The 19,621-nt window shown below is 42.1% G+C and overlaps 1 protein-coding gene and 1 pseudogene across 2 annotated transcripts in view; one reads left to right on the plus strand and one right to left on the minus strand.

Annotated features, from left to right (window-relative positions):
• The window catches only part of GPR176 (G protein-coupled receptor 176), a 97,252-nt gene that overhangs the window by 48,251 nt on the left and 29,380 nt on the right, over positions 1–19,621 (minus strand). The window lies entirely within an intron of this gene.
• On the plus strand, positions 4,641–9,080 carry LOC307098411 (transmembrane and coiled-coil domains protein 1-like; annotated as a pseudogene). Its single transcript has one exon. The product of its transcript is annotated as a transmembrane and coiled-coil domains protein 1-like (transcript).

Here is a 19,621-nt window from a genome sequence, read left to right on the forward strand (position 1 = left end):
GGCTATTCAACATTATAAAGAGATCATAACTTGCATCAGATTTTCAACAAGCCAGTGGCCCATACAAGATGAAGAATATTAAATTAGGGTCTAATGCAGCAGTCAAAAATAATTTTTGAGATGTTTATTTTGTAGTCCTCATCTAGCATGATATCAAAGAGTAGAGACATTCTATAAAGAAAAAATGGATACTAAAAAAAATTCTTTGTTAATATCCTTTCATCTCTTACTACCAAGGTAAGGTGGAGAGTGAAGATGTAGTAATAGGTTTCATTGCAAAGTATCTATAACTATATAATATATATATAAGCCTAATATGCAAAGTGTCCCCTCGGGAGTTTGACTGGGAGACCAGGAGTTCGATTGCTCGCTATGACATGCACTGACCACCAGGGGGTGCCACAGAATGAAGGAAGGCCTCAGCTAGCAGCTGGCAGCCAGGGAAGGGAAGCCCTGGCTGGCAGCCGGCAGCCGCTAGGGACCCTACCCATGCACAAGTTTCATGCACTGGGCCTCTAGTTTCTATAGAAATACAGTAAAGCTTCCCTCCCTCAATGCAGGTCTCACTCCCTTTAACAGACAGTATGCAACAGGCAGTGTCCACCACATGCTAAAGTTACCCTCCTCATCACCTTAACCTCAGGCCCCTTCCCTAACACTCTAATGTGGTTCCTCACTGCTCTCTGGATAAATGCTTTAAACCCTTCTCCAAGCTACCCTCAATGAAGCTTTCCCTTCATTTCAAGAGTATCTGCACAAACTCCTTTCTATCTATTCAAATGTCCAATGCCTGGTAGAGTGGCACCTTTTTATAACATGATATACTAGAAACCAAAAAAGTTGAACTACCTGGGAATCTAACCTATTGTGCTTTGTACAAAACAACTACCTTCATCTAATATCAATACCATGCTATGTACTGATCCCTCCTGAGTTACCCAAAAGCGAAAATGGAAAGGCACTCAGAAATAAACACTGATTAGCACTGCAAATGAGACTGCTGTCAAATGGGCAAGAGCTAATGAAGCTATAATTATTTCATCCAATTCAGCATTTATTTCCTAAGCACTTGCAAATATACAATCCATTGAGTTGGGATCTATGGAAAAAAAACAAAGATTACCAAAGTTAGAATATGATGGTGGCAGAGGCATGAAAACAACTCAGTAAACTGAGTTGATTTAAATATGTTTTAAATATGTTTTTATTGATTTTTAGAGAGAGAGGAATGGAGAGGGGGAGTGAGAGAAATATCGATGAGAGAGAATCATTGATCGGCTGCCTCCTGCATGCCTTCCTCCCCCCTTATTGGAGGATGAGCCCGCAACCTGGGTATGTGCCCCAACCAGGAATCAAACTAGTCCTCTTGGTGCATGGAATGATGCTCAACCACCACGCCACACTGGTCAGGTTCGGTAAGCTCCTTTAAGGCTGGAAGAAATGTGTTGTATAATAGAGATTCAAACCACACTGCAGGAGAAGGTATAAAGTCTGACGTGGTGGGCCTTGAAGACTCTCCTTCCTCCTGCAGAATAGATTAGGACAGACAGAATGTTCCTTCCAAATTGTAGGAGGATGCAGTCAAATACAGAGAGAAAACTAAAAGTGCATGATGTATGCAAGAGGGTGAGGACTATGAGAAGGGGGAGCACAGGCTCACAATTGGCACAACAGGACGTCAAGTTGGCAAGGCAAGATGAGACCCAACTGTTAGAGGTTATAACTGACACACTTCATATAGGTAATAAAATACCAGGAAATGACTTTTATTATGTTATTACTAGTAGCCCCGCGCACAAATACGTGTGCCAGTAGCTCACTGCTGCCCTCCTGTAGCTCCCTCCACCCTCCTCCACCCTGACTCCCCCCCCCCCCATAGCTTGCTGCCCTGCCCCCTCCTGTAGCTCTCCGCCGCCCGCTTGCTGCCCCACCCTCCTGCTGATCCATGATCCGGTCGTTACACAGTCGGTCATTATGCGTCAAGGCGTAATGACCATTTGCATATTAGATCTTTATTATATAGGATTGCTGCTACTATTATGACAGAATGTGTGTATGTTTAATCATAATAGAATATAAATAGTGCTTTATTTTTTTTAAAGTTTCACGACAGTAGGAAAATGGTTTGTAGACTGAAAATATCAGAAAAATGGAAACTAGGAGTCCATGATAAAGATGCACATTCTGACAGCTAACACTTCTTCAACACTAAGCACTGTACTTGTATTATCTCATTTAACCTTCAAGTCAACCTCACAAGGTAGATAAGTGGTACTAACCTCATTTTCCAGCTGAGAAAAATCAGGATCAGAGAAGTAACTTGCCCAAGGTCATAAAGCTAGTAGGTGGGAGTATCAGGTTCCCAATTCATGCCCAACTCCTGAGCCCAAGTTTTTACTCCATTATATCTCAGGTGACAACGACTAGACCAGCGAGTGGAAGGTAATACGGAAAATATTTTTGGGGTAGAATCAAATGGACTTTATACCAGATTAGATTTTGGAATGGGGAAAAGAGAGAAATCGAATATGACTGAAAGATTTCTGGTCCAGGTGTCTGCAGGTAAGAAGGTATAGAGCAGGCGTCTTCAAACTACGGCCCGCGGGCCACATGCGGGTGTTTTTGCCGTTTTGTTTTTTTACTTCAAAATAAGATATGTGCAGTGTGCATAGGAATTTGTTCATAGTTTTTTTTTTAACTATAGTCTGGCCCTCCAACGGTCTGAGGGACGGTGAACTGGCCCCTGTTTAAAAAGTTTGAGGACCCCTGGTATAGAGTCTTCAAGGCCCACTACAAAGAAGATGACAGAGTAGGATTGAAAACTCCAACATTTGGCTGCAGCAAATGCAGAGCTACTGAATCTCTGAGTCTCATGAGTCTTTGGCTTTGTACATTAGCACTTCACTCTGAGAAACTAACCAGCCGTGCACTAACGTTTTTCTCACTAAGGATAGTCCATGGAAGACCTACCTCCAAGTGGACCAACCAAGTGGGATGCACTGACTTCTATCAGCAACTTGTACCTGCACCACCATCACCAGCCAGCCAACCCCCACAATTACCATTAAGTTCATTTAGTTTTCATTTTTTTATTTTCATGGTCCTCCTTTTGGCCAATCTATTCATTAACCTGATCTTTTATTACCAAGCAAAAAATGCAAAGCCAGATGGTGACATTTAAACTGATAAAATATGTCCCTTAAGTTGTTCTGATTTAAAGATTTTCCAGGCCAGATGTTAAAATTACTGGGGAAAATGAAATCTGGGAAATAAACTAGCCATGCCTTTTCTAAAACCTAACAACATGAGGAATTCAAAATTTACTATATAAAAGTTAAGTCCCGCCCTAATCGGTTTGGCTCAGTGGATACAGTGTCAGCCTGTGGACTCAAAGGTCCCAGGTTCGATTCCGGTCAAGGGCATGTACCTTGGTTGCGGGCACATCCCCAGTAGTGGGTGTGTAGGAGGCAGCTGATCGATGTTTCTCTCTCATCGATGTTTCTAACTCTCCCTCTCCCTTCCTCTCTGTAAAAAAATCAATAAAATATATTAAAAAATTAAATAAATAAATAAATAAATAAATAAAAGTTAAGTCCCAAGAGGATATCCCTAAGTCCCAAGTGACTTATTTAAGTTTTCAGTCTCTAAATGTGTTTCAACCAAATAGGTGGGTGATACTTCAAAGCTTTACACAAGTCATCTTCCTCTTCTTTTCATTGATTTTCATTAGAATTGGGCATCTTTTTCTAAAACACATACCTGTAGTGGTAATAATCCCCCTTCCTTAATGACTCTCCAAGAGTTGACAGCCCCTAAAGAGTGACATCAGGCATTCAACAATGACTCCTCACATGGATGATTTGCTACGGAGAACAGTCCAAAAGCCTGTGAAACTATCAATTTTCACCAAACGAAGTCTTCTCCTCACTTCTACACAATTAGTATTAGGCTAATTGGCATTCATTTTTAATACTGATTGAACCCATTTTGAGTAACAAATTCCAAAGTTTTTCTACTTCATCAATCACTTTTCTTTCATTCTTTCAGTGTACTGTTAACTGCATAGGGATAGTAGTTGGTATGTGTTATATGACTTAGTTTGTCCTTCAGAAACACCCTGGTGTCAAATGAGTTATCTCTTGCACACTTGCAGAATTCATCATCGTCTCTTCAGCTTTTATCATCTTTACTTTCTTAAGAGCCAATAAAAACTGGAATAACAGAATGCTTCTTCTTACCCTCAAAACTAAGTGCAAGCCCAGCAAACATGAGTCTACCATGGACTAACAGAAAGGGAAGCCAGTACACAACCAATACTGCCATCTGTTAGTTGACTTACTTTTGTTTCCACCTATCAATGTCACTTTTACATCATTCCTAAATATAGGAGGTGCCACCTCCCTTTTGAACCTGGTAAAAGTAAAATCAACCATTTCTGAAAACATATTAGGTTACTATGACAATAAGAATTTCAATGTCTATTGTATCATAATTTGTTTGGTAAGGTTTGTTTTCAGAGAAATGTCTTTGCAGAATACACACTAGATGGACAAATATTTTCATCTCTCTTAGAGTTGACATTTTAAAGGCATTCCTGGAAAAATGCATATGTTCTCACACATAAGCAAAGTTGACTCATTCATAAATATTTAGCTTTTCAACACTATACAGTTGACCCTTGAACAATATGGGTTTGAACTGCACAGGTCCACTTATATGTCAATTTTTAAAAAAATAAATACCTAGGGGAGGGTTAGGAGGGGGGTTGGCTGGGGGAGATGGACCAAGCGCGGCGGCCGCAGCGGCAGGAGCCGGTGCCTGAACTCAAGCGACCTTGCTGGTGGAGACAACGGCTGCTCCTCCCCTCCTTCCTGCTTTTCCTAAAAGGATTCCTGTATACTTTAGAAGTGCTTGAGGAAGAGTGATAAAGCATTAGATAGGCATGAAGCCTCTATCTCACAGCTGCATGTGTAGTTACTATTGAAGCAAATGCCTACCTAATTTGACAGTCTTGGTGTGTTTAAAATTTTTAAGTTTGCAAATAAGCATATTAAGTCTACTGATGGAGCCTTCGAGCAGTGAATAGTTATATGAGGACCCTGATCCTGGAGGCAAATCCCAAGATGCGGAGGCCAGAAAGCAGACAGAATCAGAACAAAAGTTGTCTAAAATGACTCACAATGCTTTGGAGAACATTAATGTGATTGGCCAAGGCTTGAAGCATCTCTTCCAGCACCCGCGCAGGAGGTCATCTGTGTCTCCACATGATGTGTAACAAATTCAGGCAGATCCAGAACCTGAAATGGATCTGGAAAGCGGAGATTGATGGTGTCCCCACCCACCCCACAGCTCTGAATCGTGTCCTGCAACAGATCGGAGTGCCACCCAAGATGAAGGAGGGACGAGCTTGCATAGTAGGCGGGGCAAGCCAGAGGCCCCAAAGGGAAGTCCCCAAATCAACAGGAAATCTGGCCAGGAGATGGCAACTGTTATGTAGTCTGACTGACCCAGGTCTTCATCCACTACTGATGCTCCTACCAGCTCTGCTGTTATGGAAATAGCTTGTGCTGCTTGTGCTGCTGCTGCTGCTGCTGCTGCATGTCTTCCAGGGGATGAGGCAACTGTAGAGGGGATCGAGCAGTTGAAAGTAAGCAGCCTCGCCCAGACTTCCAGTGCGGTGGCCTCCAGCACTGATGGCAGCATCCACACAGACTCTGTGGATGGAACACTACCCTCAGTATACAAAGGCTGTTATCGCTCACCTGCAGCAGAAGATCCTGAAGCTCACAGAACAAATCAAGATTGCACAAGCAGCCCGTGATGACAACGTTGCTGAGTGCTTGAGGCTTGCCAACAGCACAAATAAGCCGCAGGCTGCCCGCATCAAGCAGGTCTTTGAGAAGAAGAATAAAAATCTGCCCAAACCATCCTCCAGCTACAAAAGAAGCTTGAGCACTACCACAGGAAGCTCCGAGAAGTGGAGCAGAATGGGATCCCCCGGCAGCCAAAGGATGTCTTCAGGGACATGCACCAGGGTTTGAAGGATGTGGGAGCGAAGGTGACTGGCTTCAGTGAAGGTGTGGTAGACAGTGTCAAAGGTGGACTTTCCAGCTTCTCCCAGGCAACTCATTCAGCAGCAGGGGCAGTGATCTCAAAGCCCAGAGAGATCGCTTCATTAATTCGATGATTAATGAATTAATGAAGCAGTGCAGATAACATCCCTAACCTGAACGACTCTTTAGAAGAAGGGCAGGTGGATGATGGGAAAGCTTTGGGAGTGATTTCAAACTTTCAGTAGAGCCCAAAATATGGTAGTGAAGAAAATTGTTCTAGTGCCACTTCAGGCTCAGTAGGAGCCAACAGCACCACTGGAGGCATCGCTATAGGAGCATCTAGCTCCAAAACAAACACTCTGGACATGCAGAGCTCAGGATTTGATGCACTATTACATGAGATCCAGGAGATCCAGGAGATCCAGGAGATCCAGGAGATCCAGGAAACCCAGGCCAGCAATCCTTTGAGACCCTCAAGGAACATTATCAGAGGGACTATTCATTAATAATGCAGCCCTTGCAGGAAGAGCGGTAGAGATGTGAACGATTAGAAGAACAACTAAATGACCTAACAGAGCTCCATCAGAATGAAATCTTGAACTTGAGGCAGGAATTGGCCAGCATGAAAGAGAAAATTGCATATCAGTCCTATGAACAGGCCCAGGACATCCAGGAGGCCCTGGAGGCGTGCCAGACCCGCATTTCCAAAATGGAGCTGCAGCAGCAGCAGCAGGTGGTGCAGCTGGAAGGGCTGGAGAATGCCACCGCCCGGAACCTTCTGGGCAAACTCATCAACATTCTTCTGGGTGTCATGGCAATTCTTTTGGTCTCTGTCTCCACAGTAGCTAACTGCGTGGTTCCTCTTATGAAGACTCGCAACAGGACGTTCAGCACTTTATTTCTTGTGGTTTTCATTGCCTTTCTCTGGAAGCACTGGGATGCCCTCTTCAGCTATGTGGAACGGTTCTTTTCATCCCCCAGATGATGCTGACAAAAGAAGGCAGTGCTCCCCTACCTTCTGGCAAGTGCATGCAGCAAAGAATTAGACAGCAACTTACCTACTCTGAAGTTTTCTACAACAACAAAAGAGTTGAGTAAATCTGTTTACATTTAGAATAATGTTTTTTTCTTCAAGAGACGCAATTGCAATAGTATTTTTTAGATTTTATCCAAGGAGTTTTTTGGGCAAAATTCTTGGGTCATTTTTATGTAGCATGATTTTCCTTGGGATGCAAATCTTATAAACAGTCCTTTAACATGAACCAACAATCTGGAGCACACTGAAGGGCATCTAAAATGTGGCTTGAAAAACTGCACTAAAACCCACTAAAAAGATGCAAAAACCTGATTAGGGAAACCAGTTAAACCTAACACCCTGCTTTGTCTGGACTCACCACCTCTCCCCTCCCAGACTAACTTTACTGTGAAATCCTACCACATTCTATGTCTGAATTTTTGGATTCAGGGTGGATTTTCCTTGACCATGGAAAAACACATAGATCTCCCTGGCTTTCTCACCCAAGTTGGCCACTCATGCTAATGCTGGAAATATGATTGCTTTTAAACCTGGTCCCTTAACCTTTGCTAGGATACAAGTGTGAGAGTATCATGCCCCACAGGATCACTGCATAGTCCTACTACAGTATTTTGAAGTAGCCCTCCAAATACTTAATTTTAAGCAAAATCCCATGGCCGCACTTTTAAGGTTTTTTTAAAAAACATGTGTATAGTCATCAATGAGAAAAAAAAAATCCAAACAGCATACTTGAAGAATGTAATATTCAAACTCTCAGTGCTTCCTTATGGTTTCTAATAGGATTTATTATTATTATTATTATTATTATTATTATTATTATTATGTGGTTTGTGTGTTGTTGTTTTTTTGTTTTGTTTTTTGAAAGTGTTGGGAGGGTCTTTTACTTTTCCTTTGACATAAAGAAGAGGTATTTTAAAATGAAAATAAATAAATAAATACCTGTACTGTTTTCAATCTGTGGCTGGGAGTCTGCTGATGCATAGTGCTATTTGTATGCACCATCTATTCCATTTTATATAGAGGACTTGTGCTTCTGTGGATTTTGGTATCCACAAGGATTCTGGATACTGAGAGAGAATTTAAGTTTTAAAGGAGTCAAAAGTTATATGGGGATTTTTAACTGAATGGGGAGGTGACCCCTAACCCCACACTGTTCAGGACCAACTGTATATTTATAGGTAGTATAAAGGATTAGAGAGACCACTGCATCAAGTGTCAGCAAACAGAGACTCATACAATCCACCACTCTATAAGCTTAGTCAAATCCTGACTCAATTTCTCCACATATAAAATGAGATTATAATGCCAATCCTCTTAACTTAATGGGTCTGTTGAAAAAATAAAATGAGATAACGTGAAAATATCGTGAAAACTGAAGTATGATTTTAAAAATGGTCTCATTATCATATTGCTCAACTCAAAAAAGTTTCTCACACATACACATGCAATCTTCAAGTGTCATCAACTGATTTATCTGGTATGTATTTTCTGCAAATATTTGAATCAATTCTATATTCCTCCCAAAGTTTAACTTTTTAAAAGAGTATTTTTTTTTAAATAAGGAATAGTACTAGACAGTGGAATAAAAATAAATGCTTCAGTTTTCAGACATACCTATGACCCCTTTATGGTCCTACTAACATACTTTTAAAATTGATATTAAACATGTAAAATAAGTAATAGAAGCCACACTCCATTAAGGGAGAATTGCAGGAACCTATTTTCCCTTTGAACTTAGGAAATCTCATTACTAGCACTCTCTTCAGCAAAGAAATTCAAACCCAATAAAACTGGATTTCACACACCTCTCTCTCATCTTCTAGAATCCTATTAGATCAGTGTGGACTACAGTTCTCAAAATGGTTTTCTACCATCCGTTTAATGCTTGAGATATAATGTTAATGATATTTATGTTCATGTTAATGGTATTTATACTTTAATTTCTATTGCTATTGCTATTATTATAGAACTAGAGGCCTGGTGCACGAAATTCATGCACGGGGGCAGGGGGGTGTCCCTCAGCCCAGCCTGCACCCTCTCCAATCTGGGACCCCTCAAGAGATGTCTGACTGCCCGTTTAGGCCTGATCCTGGTGGCAGTCGGACATCCCTCTCACAATCCAGGACTGCTGGCTCCCAATCGCTCACCTGCCTGCCTGCTTGATTGCCTCTAACCGCTTCTGCCTGCCAGCCTGATCACCCCCTAACCACTCCCCTGCCAGCCTGATGGGCACCTAACTGCTCCCCTGCCAGCCCAATTGCTCCTAACTGCCCTCCCCTGCCGGCCTGGTCACCCCTAACTGCCCTCCCCTGCCAGCCTGGTCGCCCCTAACTTCCCTCCCCTGCCGGCCTGGTCACCCCTAACTGCCCTCCCCTGCAGGCCCAGTCACCCCCAACTGCCCTCCCCTGCAGGCCCAGTCACCCCTAACTGCCCTCTCCTGCAGGTCTGGTCCCTCCCAACTGCCCTACCGTTGGCCTGATCGCCCACAACTGCCCTCCCCTGCTGGCCATCTTGTGGAAGCCATCTTGTCATCCACATGGGGGCAGCCATCTTTGACCACATGGGGGCAGCCATCTTGTGTGTTGGAGTGACGGTCAATTTGCATATTACCTCTTTATTATATAGGATGGCCTATCAAGTCTCTCATCAAAACTAGCATATTTTACTAACTTATATTCTGGTGGGAAACTTTTGCAGTTGCCAGATAGATCCTCTAACAATAATGGACCACAGTATTTTTTGTCCCCTCGGGTAGTCTTGAGAACGGGGGACTGGAGGAATAATTCTTTCTTTTCCTTTTTTATAAAATAAGGCAGATATATTTTATTTGTTTATCCTCACCAAAGGATATGTTTTACTAATTTTAGAGAGAGAAGGGAAAGAAAGAGAGAGAAACATTGATGTGAGAGTGAAACATAGATCAGTTGCCTTTCATACATGCCCCAACTGGGGATCAAACCCACAACCTTTCATTGTACAGGACTACACTCCAACCAACTGAGCCACCCAGCCAGAGCAACAACTCTTTCTTCAATTCACAAATAGAGTCATATTTTCCAGTTCTAAAGCTTGGCTGTCTTACCTGTTTGATTTGATTTTATCCTATTTTTCTTGTGTATGTGTGTGTGTGTGTGTTGTTGTTATTGTTGTTGTTATTGTTATTGTTGTTTAGTTAATCCTCACCTGAGGATATTTTCCCATTGATTTTTAGAGGGAGTGGAAGGAAGAGGGAGAGACAGAGAGAGAGAAGTATCGATGTGAGAGTGATACATCATTCAGTTGCCTCTCACATGTGCCCTGAACAGGGGCAGGGATTAAGCCTACAACCAAGGAACATGCCCTTAACCAGAATCAAACCCGGTACCCTTCAGTCTGAGGGCCAACACTCTATCCACTGAGGCAAACCGGATAGGGCTATCCTATTTTTCTTAATAAAACAAAAGTCTCACAAGAAAACCCAATGACTGAGAACACCTAACAGAAATCCATATTGGTCCTCAGTGCTATTTAAATTCTCTCTTCTTTTATTTTTTAGTTTGTTGTTTCATTGGGCCTGGAGATATCTCTTTTATCAAAGTTACTGTTGCCAGGAAACATAAAAACAAGGTAAAGAACAAAAGCTAAGACAGAATAGGTTTATCTTCTCCCCTCACCCCATCCACACATATATATTCAAGTAAACATCCCTAAACATACACTCACTTATGATCATGTTAACACAAATCCAAATGCAAAAAAACACAACAGATGCCCCATTAAATGTAAGCAAATACTTTTCTAAATATCATTGCCCTTTACCAAATTATCATCCACCTATGAACTAAGTTACAGGTGTACTGAACCCATCTTCCTGGTTCCCAAATCCATACTCTTTCCACTACACATGCAGTATTTCCTGATAGAGGTGTTCAAAAAAGTTAAACAGGTGTATTTTCCTTCACTACAAATACTTCTTGCTTTTAGTTATGAAACCACTTTGAAGATCATCTTACCTAATAATAGAGAAACATGTAAATTGACCGTACCTCCGCTACATCCACAGCCAATCAGAGTGTGTATGCAAATTAACCCAACAAAGATGGAGGTTAATTTGCATACATACTTGGGTCCTGGGAACCTCCTCGGCACCCAGGTCACTCCCAGCCGGCCATTGGAGGGGCCAAGCCTGCGACTAGAGAGGCGGGGAGGGTTAGGGGGGGCGCTTCCCAAGCCTAAGGCCTGGGGCTTGGGAAGGGGCCAAGCCTGCGACCAAGCGCAGACCATCTGGAAGTCAGCACTGGGTTGCCCAGCTGCAGCCTGGTGACCCAACACTGACTGCTCAGGTGGCTGAGACCCAGAAAGTGAGTCAGGGTCTGATCTGCAGCCTCAGTGGAAGCTGTTGATCAGTGTACTTACCTCTCTCTTTCTCTCCCTCTTTCTTTCTGATCTTCGCCAGCAGCCAGGCTTTTCTTTCTCTCCCAGCCTCCAAGGGGGCTGCCTTTAAGCCCTGCCTCTTTGATCAGGCCCAGAGATAGGCCTGGAGATGCTGACTGGCATAGGAACCAACCAATCAGAACCAAAGGTGGGTGCTGTGGGGAACCAATGGCTGCCTAGGAGGTGGAGCTTTTGACACTGACTGGCATTGAAACTGACCAATGAGAACCAAATCTGGGTGCTGTGGGGAGCCAATGGCTGTCTAGGAGGCAGAGCTTTTTTCTCTGACTGGCATAGGAACCGAACAATGAGAACCAAATCTGGGTGCTGTAGGGAGCCAATGGCTGCCTAGAAGGTGAAGCTTTTGATGCTGGCATAGGAACCGACCAGTCAGAACCAAATTGGCCAGCAGAGGAGGGCAGTTGGGGGCGACATCAGGTCTGCAGGAGAGGGCAGTTAGGGGTGATCAGGCTGGCAGGCAGAAGCAGTTAGAGGCAATCAGGCAGGCAGCCAGGTGAGCAGTTAGGAGCCAGTGGTCCCAGATTGTGAGAGGGATGTCTGACTGCCGGTTTAGGCCTGATCCCTGGGATCAGGCCTAAAATGGCAGTCGGACATCCCGCAAGGGGTCCCCAATTGGAGAGGGTGCAGGCTGAGTTGAGGGAATCTCCCCTCCATGCACAAATTTCGTGCACTGGGCCTCTAGTTGGATAATAAAGCTCACCATTAAACCAAAGAAGAGAAAGACAAAAAGTAAATGACTAAAGTGAGTTAGAGAAGGCTGGCTAGCTTGCTGAAGGGCTATCCTTTGAAGTTCTGTGAGCAGAACACTCAATAAATCCCTGTGTGTTTTGGCTCTGAGGACACAGTCCTTCCTGAATGTCACAAATAGGGAAAAATGAGAACAGGCATTACTGGATATACATGTATGTGGCTATGCCTGAAAGGTGGTCCACCTTGGTTGAGATTAGAGTGAGAGATTATTGAGGACTGTAGAAAACTAGAGGACAGATGGAATCAACCTGTAATCTCAGAGACCATCTGGCATCTCTTCACTTTAAAAATGAAGAAAGGTTAAGTGATTAGTCCAAAACCACAAAGCAGGTTAGAGGCAGAGCTAAAACGAAATCCCAATTTCTTAGCTCTCTGTCCAGTGCTAAAACCTTGAACAATTATGGGAATGTTTCATGGGAAAGACCACCAACCTCTTTCTGTGATGTTGGATTAATATAGTCACAGAAGCAACACATCTCTGACTGGTACAATCAGTGATCATCAGCTGATTTTTAGTTGCACATAAAGCAACTTTTTTTTTTTAATCCTTACTTGAGGATTTTTTTTTTCCATTGATTTTTTAAAATATTTTTTATTGATTTCAGAGAGGAAGGGAGAGGGAGAGAGAGCTAGAAACATCAGTGATGAGAGAGAATCATTGATGGGCTGCCTCCTGCACACCCCACACTGGGAATCGAGCCTGCAACCCCGGCATGTGCCCTTGACCGGAATCGAACCCAGGACCCTTCAGTCCACAGGCCTACGCTCTATCCACTGAACCAAACCAGTTAGGACACACATAAAGCAACTTTATCCCTCAGATCTATTGAAATCTTGAGGCAGTTAATTCCACCACATTTCACATCCTTGTCATGTATCTAAAATTATACTCTCTTTTTACACTCTCATCCCCACATTGTTCAAGACTTTCTCTTCCTGACCTTGTTCTCATTAATCCCTTTCCTTTTCTCACCTCTTACTGTATCCTCTGGAACTTCTATTCCATGGGTAGGACCAACACTTGACAATAGCCTGCCTACTTCAAAGACTATTCCCTGCTGCCTTGGGCCTTAACTAAAACCTGCTTCTCCACTGGATACTGTTCACTCTCCTACGCACTCCACCTCACGTTGGGAATTGGGTCATTAGATTCCTCACTCCCCATTCCTACACCTGGGATACTGCCCTTCCCCATTTATGTAAACCTTGGCTCCTTTAAAGCTCATATCATCTGGCTATACTTCATTTTACTCCGTCTTTGTTTCTGTAATCTGCAAGCCTCCAGGTAACTCCTTATTCACTGAAGGTTTTAGCACCTGACTCACAGTCCTTACCATTATCTAGGATAATTTCAAAGTGCCATCCAGGTGGCCAGACCCACAATTCTTGTGCCCATCAACTCCAATGAACCTGAATTTATCTTTGCTTCACTCAGTCACACAGTGAATACCCTCAACTTTATCATCACTCATAATTTCTTTGGCCCTGGTCATTGTGGTTCCGTTGGTTGGGCATCATTCCATGAACCAAAAGATTGCCAGTTCGAGTCCTACTCAGGGCACATGCCTGGGTTGCAGGCTCAATCTCGAGTAGGTGGTATGCAGGGGGCAGTGGATCTGTTTCTTTTTCTCCCTCTCCCTGCCTCTCTCTCTAAAAATCAATAAAACCTTAAAAAACAAACAAACAAAAACACAAAAACAAAAAACTTTCTCTGACTAGGAAATCTTAAACTCTGACCACAGCTTAAGGAAGAAACTTAACTCTCTCTTTACTTTTCCACCTTCCATACACTTTTCCACGTTTCTAAAAGGTATGACATAAGCTACTATGTCAATAGGGTTCTTAGGCAATCAATCATTCAAATGGTCTAGTAACAATTTGGCAGTTTGGGAGAAAAGAGTTTTTTATTCTTATATGGGATAATCTACCCCTATTACTCTTGAAAATAATCTCTCCCAAGTCATGAGTCCATTTTTATTTGCCAATTCAGTGGACACTGTTATAATCTTTCTCTGCTGGGCTTGATGTCATCGCTCACTCCCACCTGAAAACTCTCTGCTCCCTTTGTTTCTGGGCCACGTCACTGCCACAGTTCTCCCACATCTGGGACTATTCCTTCCCTGTCTACTTCACAGGAACGCCTCTTTAACTTGCTTTTCAAAATGCTCTCTCAACATACTCTCATTAGGTGAATTATCCACACTCTCATGGTTTAGTCATTTACTCTGAGGACTTCTACATTTATACCCACAAGCTTTAGATTCTTATATCTAACTGGGTATTCCACAGGCACCTCAACTTGTACCAAACTTAATACCTTATCTCTTATACACCCTACTTTATCCCACCTGCTTCTCCCCCTGAACTCAATCTCTCTCTTTACTGATGGCACCACCACAGATACCCAATCTAAAGACCTCAGTATCATCTTCAACTCTACCTTAAACCAACCTTCATCTCCATATCTGGTCGGTCATCAAGTCCTAACTATCGTAGCCCTTATATTTCTTGAATTTATCACCAGCTCATCGCCATACCCTCATTATATCTTACCTAGAATTCTACAACAGTCTCATAATTGGTGTTCCTGCTTCTAAGCTTATCCCATTAAATCCATCCTTCAAACAGCCAACAGAATGATCTTACTAAAATATAAACCTTCACCTGTCCCTGCCCTGTTTAAAACCACTCTGTGGCTCCCTGAGGCTCAGAGGACAAATACCAAGCTTCTATCCAGCCACGTTCAGCTTTGTGGGATCCAGCCTCCAGCCTCACCTTTCACCACTCTCTGCCTTGTAATTTATGCACAGACACTCTGAACTACTTGTGATTTCCATGTTCCATGGTGTGCCTCTAACTGGTATATCTCCAGCATTACACTTAGCACAATGAGTAACTATTGGTTTATATTTCTGTCCTTCCCAAAAGACTATGAGCTGATTCCCTAAGGCAGTGGTCGGCAAACTGCGGCTCGCGAGCCACATGCGGCTCTTTGGCCCCTTGAGTTTTTAGCAAAGGCCAGCTTAGGAGTACCCTAATTAAGTTAATAACAATGTACCTACCTATATAGTTTAAGTTTAAAAAATTTGGCTCTCAAAAGAAATTTCAATCGTTGTACTGTTGATATTTGGCTCTGTTGACTAATGAGTTTGCTGACCACTGCCCTAAGGTAAAGGACTATATCTTGTTTATCTATTTACCTTCGGCATCTAACAAAATGGTTGGCATAGTTAGTACTCAGTTAATGTGGAATAGCAAATAGACAAACTTAGAAACTTCCTATTAAAAGGTATGACATAGCCCTAACCGGTTTGGCTCAGTGGATAGAACATCGGCCTATGGACTGAAGGGTCCCAGGTTCAATCCGGTCAAGGGCATGTACCTTGGTTGCAGGCACATCCCAAGTAGAGGGTGTGCAGGAGGCAGCTGATGGATGTTTCTCTCTCATCAATGTTTCTAACTCTCTATCCCTCTCCCTTCCTCTCTGTAAAAAAATCAATAAAATATATTTTAAAAATAAATAAATAAATAAATAAAAATAAAAGGTATGACATAAGCTACTATGTCAATAGGGTTCTTAGGCAATCAATCATTCAAATGGTCTAGTAACAATTTGGCAGTTTAGGAGAAAAGAGTTTTTTATTCTTATATGCCTTACAAATTTGAAATGCAAAAGTGATTAGGATTTTTCATGGCATTCCTGTTATGTTCTTAATAATTAAATAGTGCTATGTTCCACACTCGCCATACTCTTAAAAACAATACTTGGTGCAGCTGGTCCCTGCTAACGTATTTTGGCAACTTTATGTGTTGCTGTTTGTTAATAAAATTTGCACTTATGCCCTGGCCGGTTTGACTCAGTGGATAGAGCATCAGCCCGTGGACTGAAGGGTTGCTGGTTCGATTCTGGTCAGGGGCAGGTAACTCAGTTGCAGGCTCAATCCTGGGCCCAGGTCAGGGTGCATGCAGAAGGCAAGCAGTCGATGTGATGTGTCTCTCTCATATCGATGTTTCTCTTTCTGTGTCTCTCTCCCTCCCTTTCACTTTCTCTAAAAATCAATGGGAAAATATTCTCGGGTGAGGATTAAGAAAAATAACAACAAAAAAGAAATTTGCACTTTTGACTGTTATTAATGTGTTACCTTTTATCCCCAGTTCACACAAATGAATAGATGGTTCAAAAGTGTTCATTAAGGCATAAATATATAATGAAAATAGCAACAAAAATACTAGAACTCAATAATATTTTAAATAGAAACAATGAGCCTCATTCTAGTCCAAGAATGTGAATATATAAGGGAAATGATTTCACACAAGTGAAGGAAGTCCAATCAACTGCCAAGGAACATCTAAGATTTTGATTATATTAGACAATTAGTCCATTTTTAAGTGTGTTTCTGTCATAAGCCCTTATCAAAGAGCATCTTGAAGCAGTCAAAGCTTTCACATCATTTTCAAACTGAATTTCAAAAACTGCATAGTAGCCTCCCTATCAAACTTCCTAAGTTTTTCCAAAACAAATATAAAATAATGTTTTCCCATATGAAATTGGCTTATTTTCTCACTAAGGGCAGAAAATAGACCAAAATTACAGAAGCATTACTCCAAGTTGCATTCCTCATATAAAACAAATAAAGATTACTCTACAAAAAAACTCATAAAGCCAGCGACCAGGTTAATAACAAATAAAATGGTGGGCATTGCACATCAATGGTATGCAATGTAGAAGAATAATTACAATCATATGTGCAGTAGCATGTGGTTTGTTTCACAGTAAGTGAAATCAATGATGCGCAGAGGAGTAGGCATATCAGTTAGCCTAGGAATGGAACATATCAGAGGGAAAAATACTTAAAAACTCTGTTCTATCACCAAAAACCCAATCTAAAGACAAGGTTTTTCTTTAATAACTTTCTTTTTGGAAGCTATTATGAAAATTGGAAAAGGTACATTAGGATCTGTACTGATATGTTCACAGTGAGTAAAAGAAAATTTAACTTTATACCAAAACACACACTGCTTTATTCACTACAATGGATGACTCAATATGCCTCCTAATTTTAACCCAGTGTTGCAAAAAAAAAAAAAAAAAAAAGTTTACAATATGACAGAATCAAATCACTGCAGCTAAGTATTTGTTTTCTCAACATGCTCTTCAAAAAAATGGGCAGAGAGCCTTAGATGGATTGTTTCCCTGAGAAGTACTCTGACTGCCAAGATGTTCACGCAAAGTCCTGAAATGAGGGATGAGACTTCAAAGCATTCCTGATCCGCACAGATAATGTCAGGAAGGAGCAGCTCCATGGTTTCAAGTGGCAAATGTCAGCAATGTAATTATCCTGATTTTCTTGATCCTCTCATTCAGGACCAAAAGAGTTTCTGTTACATACTGAGAAAAAGCTATAGAGAATCTTTGCGAAGACTAAATGGCAAGTTTGAGGGAGATATGGTTGTAAAATTGTAGACTTCGCATCTGATGCAACACTGACCCTCTCTTCAGGTGAGAAATCACACCATTATTTCTAGACACAGGTTCTATCTAAATTTAAATTCTCCAACTTCCCAAACCGACAGACTTATCACACATTTGCTGCCACTCCTAATGGACTAATTATAAAGAAGCACTTTCTATTTTAGTAAAATAAGGAGACAGGAAAAAAGCAGTCATGCCCTTAGGGCTCATCCCCCTTAAGACAAGGGAGTCACACTAATGCTGGCTCCGGACTGCTTTGACTTTTTTTTTTTTAATCCTCACCCGAGGATATTTTTTTCCATTGATTTTTAGACAGAGTGAAAGGGAGAGGGAGAGACAAGAGAGAAACACCGAGGTACATGCCCTTGGCCGAAATCAAACCCAGGACCCTTCAGTCCACAGGCCAACGCTCTATCCACTGAGACAAACCAGCTAGGGCCTAACTGCTCTTACTTTTGAAGTAATCCTTATTCCACACTGGGCTGCAGTGTGCATAATCCCTGACGGCTGCTAGGCACTGCTCTAGGCAGAACATTTGGCAAGTTTCTATATCTTCCAACAAAGCAAATCTAACAGAGATGGAAATCTCTCTGTATCTAAAATGTCCAACTCTTTAAGTTGAACTGTCTATTGGCTTAGACTTTAATTACAAATACCATGTATAAGGACCACCTAACCAGCAGTTTCCCAAAGTTGTATTTGACTTTATATAACAGAGATCCAACTACAAGAGCTTAAACTAAGAAAGGGGTTATTTATTTGTTTGTTTCATGTAACCTGAGGTCCAAAAGAAGACTGGAACAGTTGTTCAAAGTCATCAAGGCAAGGACCCAGACATCTAGCTTCCTACTCTGCCAATCTGAGCACGTGGCTTGTGTCCTCATAATTGTAAGATGGTCATTCCATCCCTGGGCATGGCATTAATTTACTAGGCGGAAAGGGCCAGGGCCAAGGGCAAAGGCAAGCCACAGCTTTGTCTGTCCCTTTTCACTGGAAAAAATGGCGTTCCCAGAGCTCCACCCAGTAAACTTCCACTTACAACTCGCTGGTGAGACCTAGGTTAACATGGGTACCCCTAGTTGCAAGGGAGTCTCTAAGGTATTTTTATCTGGCATACTGTTGCCCTAGACAAAATAAGGGTCCTTTAAATGAGGAATAATAAGAGGGAACAAGCAGTAGCTGCTACATGATCAAGGACATTTGAGGTTTTTGCTCAGACTTCACAAGTCAGAAGTCATTGACTCAAACTTCAAACTGCCTACTAACGATAGGGTTTTTCTTTCCTCTAACAAATAGTTCTAAGCTCCTGATTCTTTCCTATCAAATCTACTCTTCCTGACTGACCTGTTACCGCTTCCCCAAAGGATTGACCAGTCTAGGAAACATCACTTCAGTAACAACTACTAAGAGCATTTGAAAAGAAGACACAGTCACTGCATCCTCTGAGGGAATCAACAAACCCTCCAGCACTTGCTCTGTTTGTTGAATGCTTTCCTGCTAATTCCACAGTAAAAATGTGAGTGTGTTCTTTTGTAAACCAGGATGGTCTCCAAAGCAAATCAGGTAAAGAGGGGGTAAGGAGGAACAGAGAATTCAAAATAAAACTAAACCCATCCCCCACTGCCTTGCTCCTTGGCAGATGCTCCAGCCCATTAACTAAAATAAATCACTTGTAAGTCTCCAAAGTAATTTAGAGACAAATCATCCAATTCATTAACTGTTGCACAATTATCACAGGACTTGATAATTACACCACACCTGCCCTCACAGGCACTGAGGGCCGTCCCCTGGCCTAGGTTATTTCAGCCCAGGACTGCCCCCTCGTCTAAAAGGTAAGCGCTCAGTGAGGTAGAACAAGACACAATTTCTCCAAAT

The sequence above is a fragment of the Cnephaeus nilssonii genome (genome assembly GCF_951640355.1).
Source record: "Cnephaeus nilssonii genome assembly, chromosome: 4".
In the NCBI taxonomy this organism is placed as follows: Eukaryota; Metazoa; Chordata; class Mammalia; order Chiroptera; family Vespertilionidae; genus Cnephaeus; species Cnephaeus nilssonii.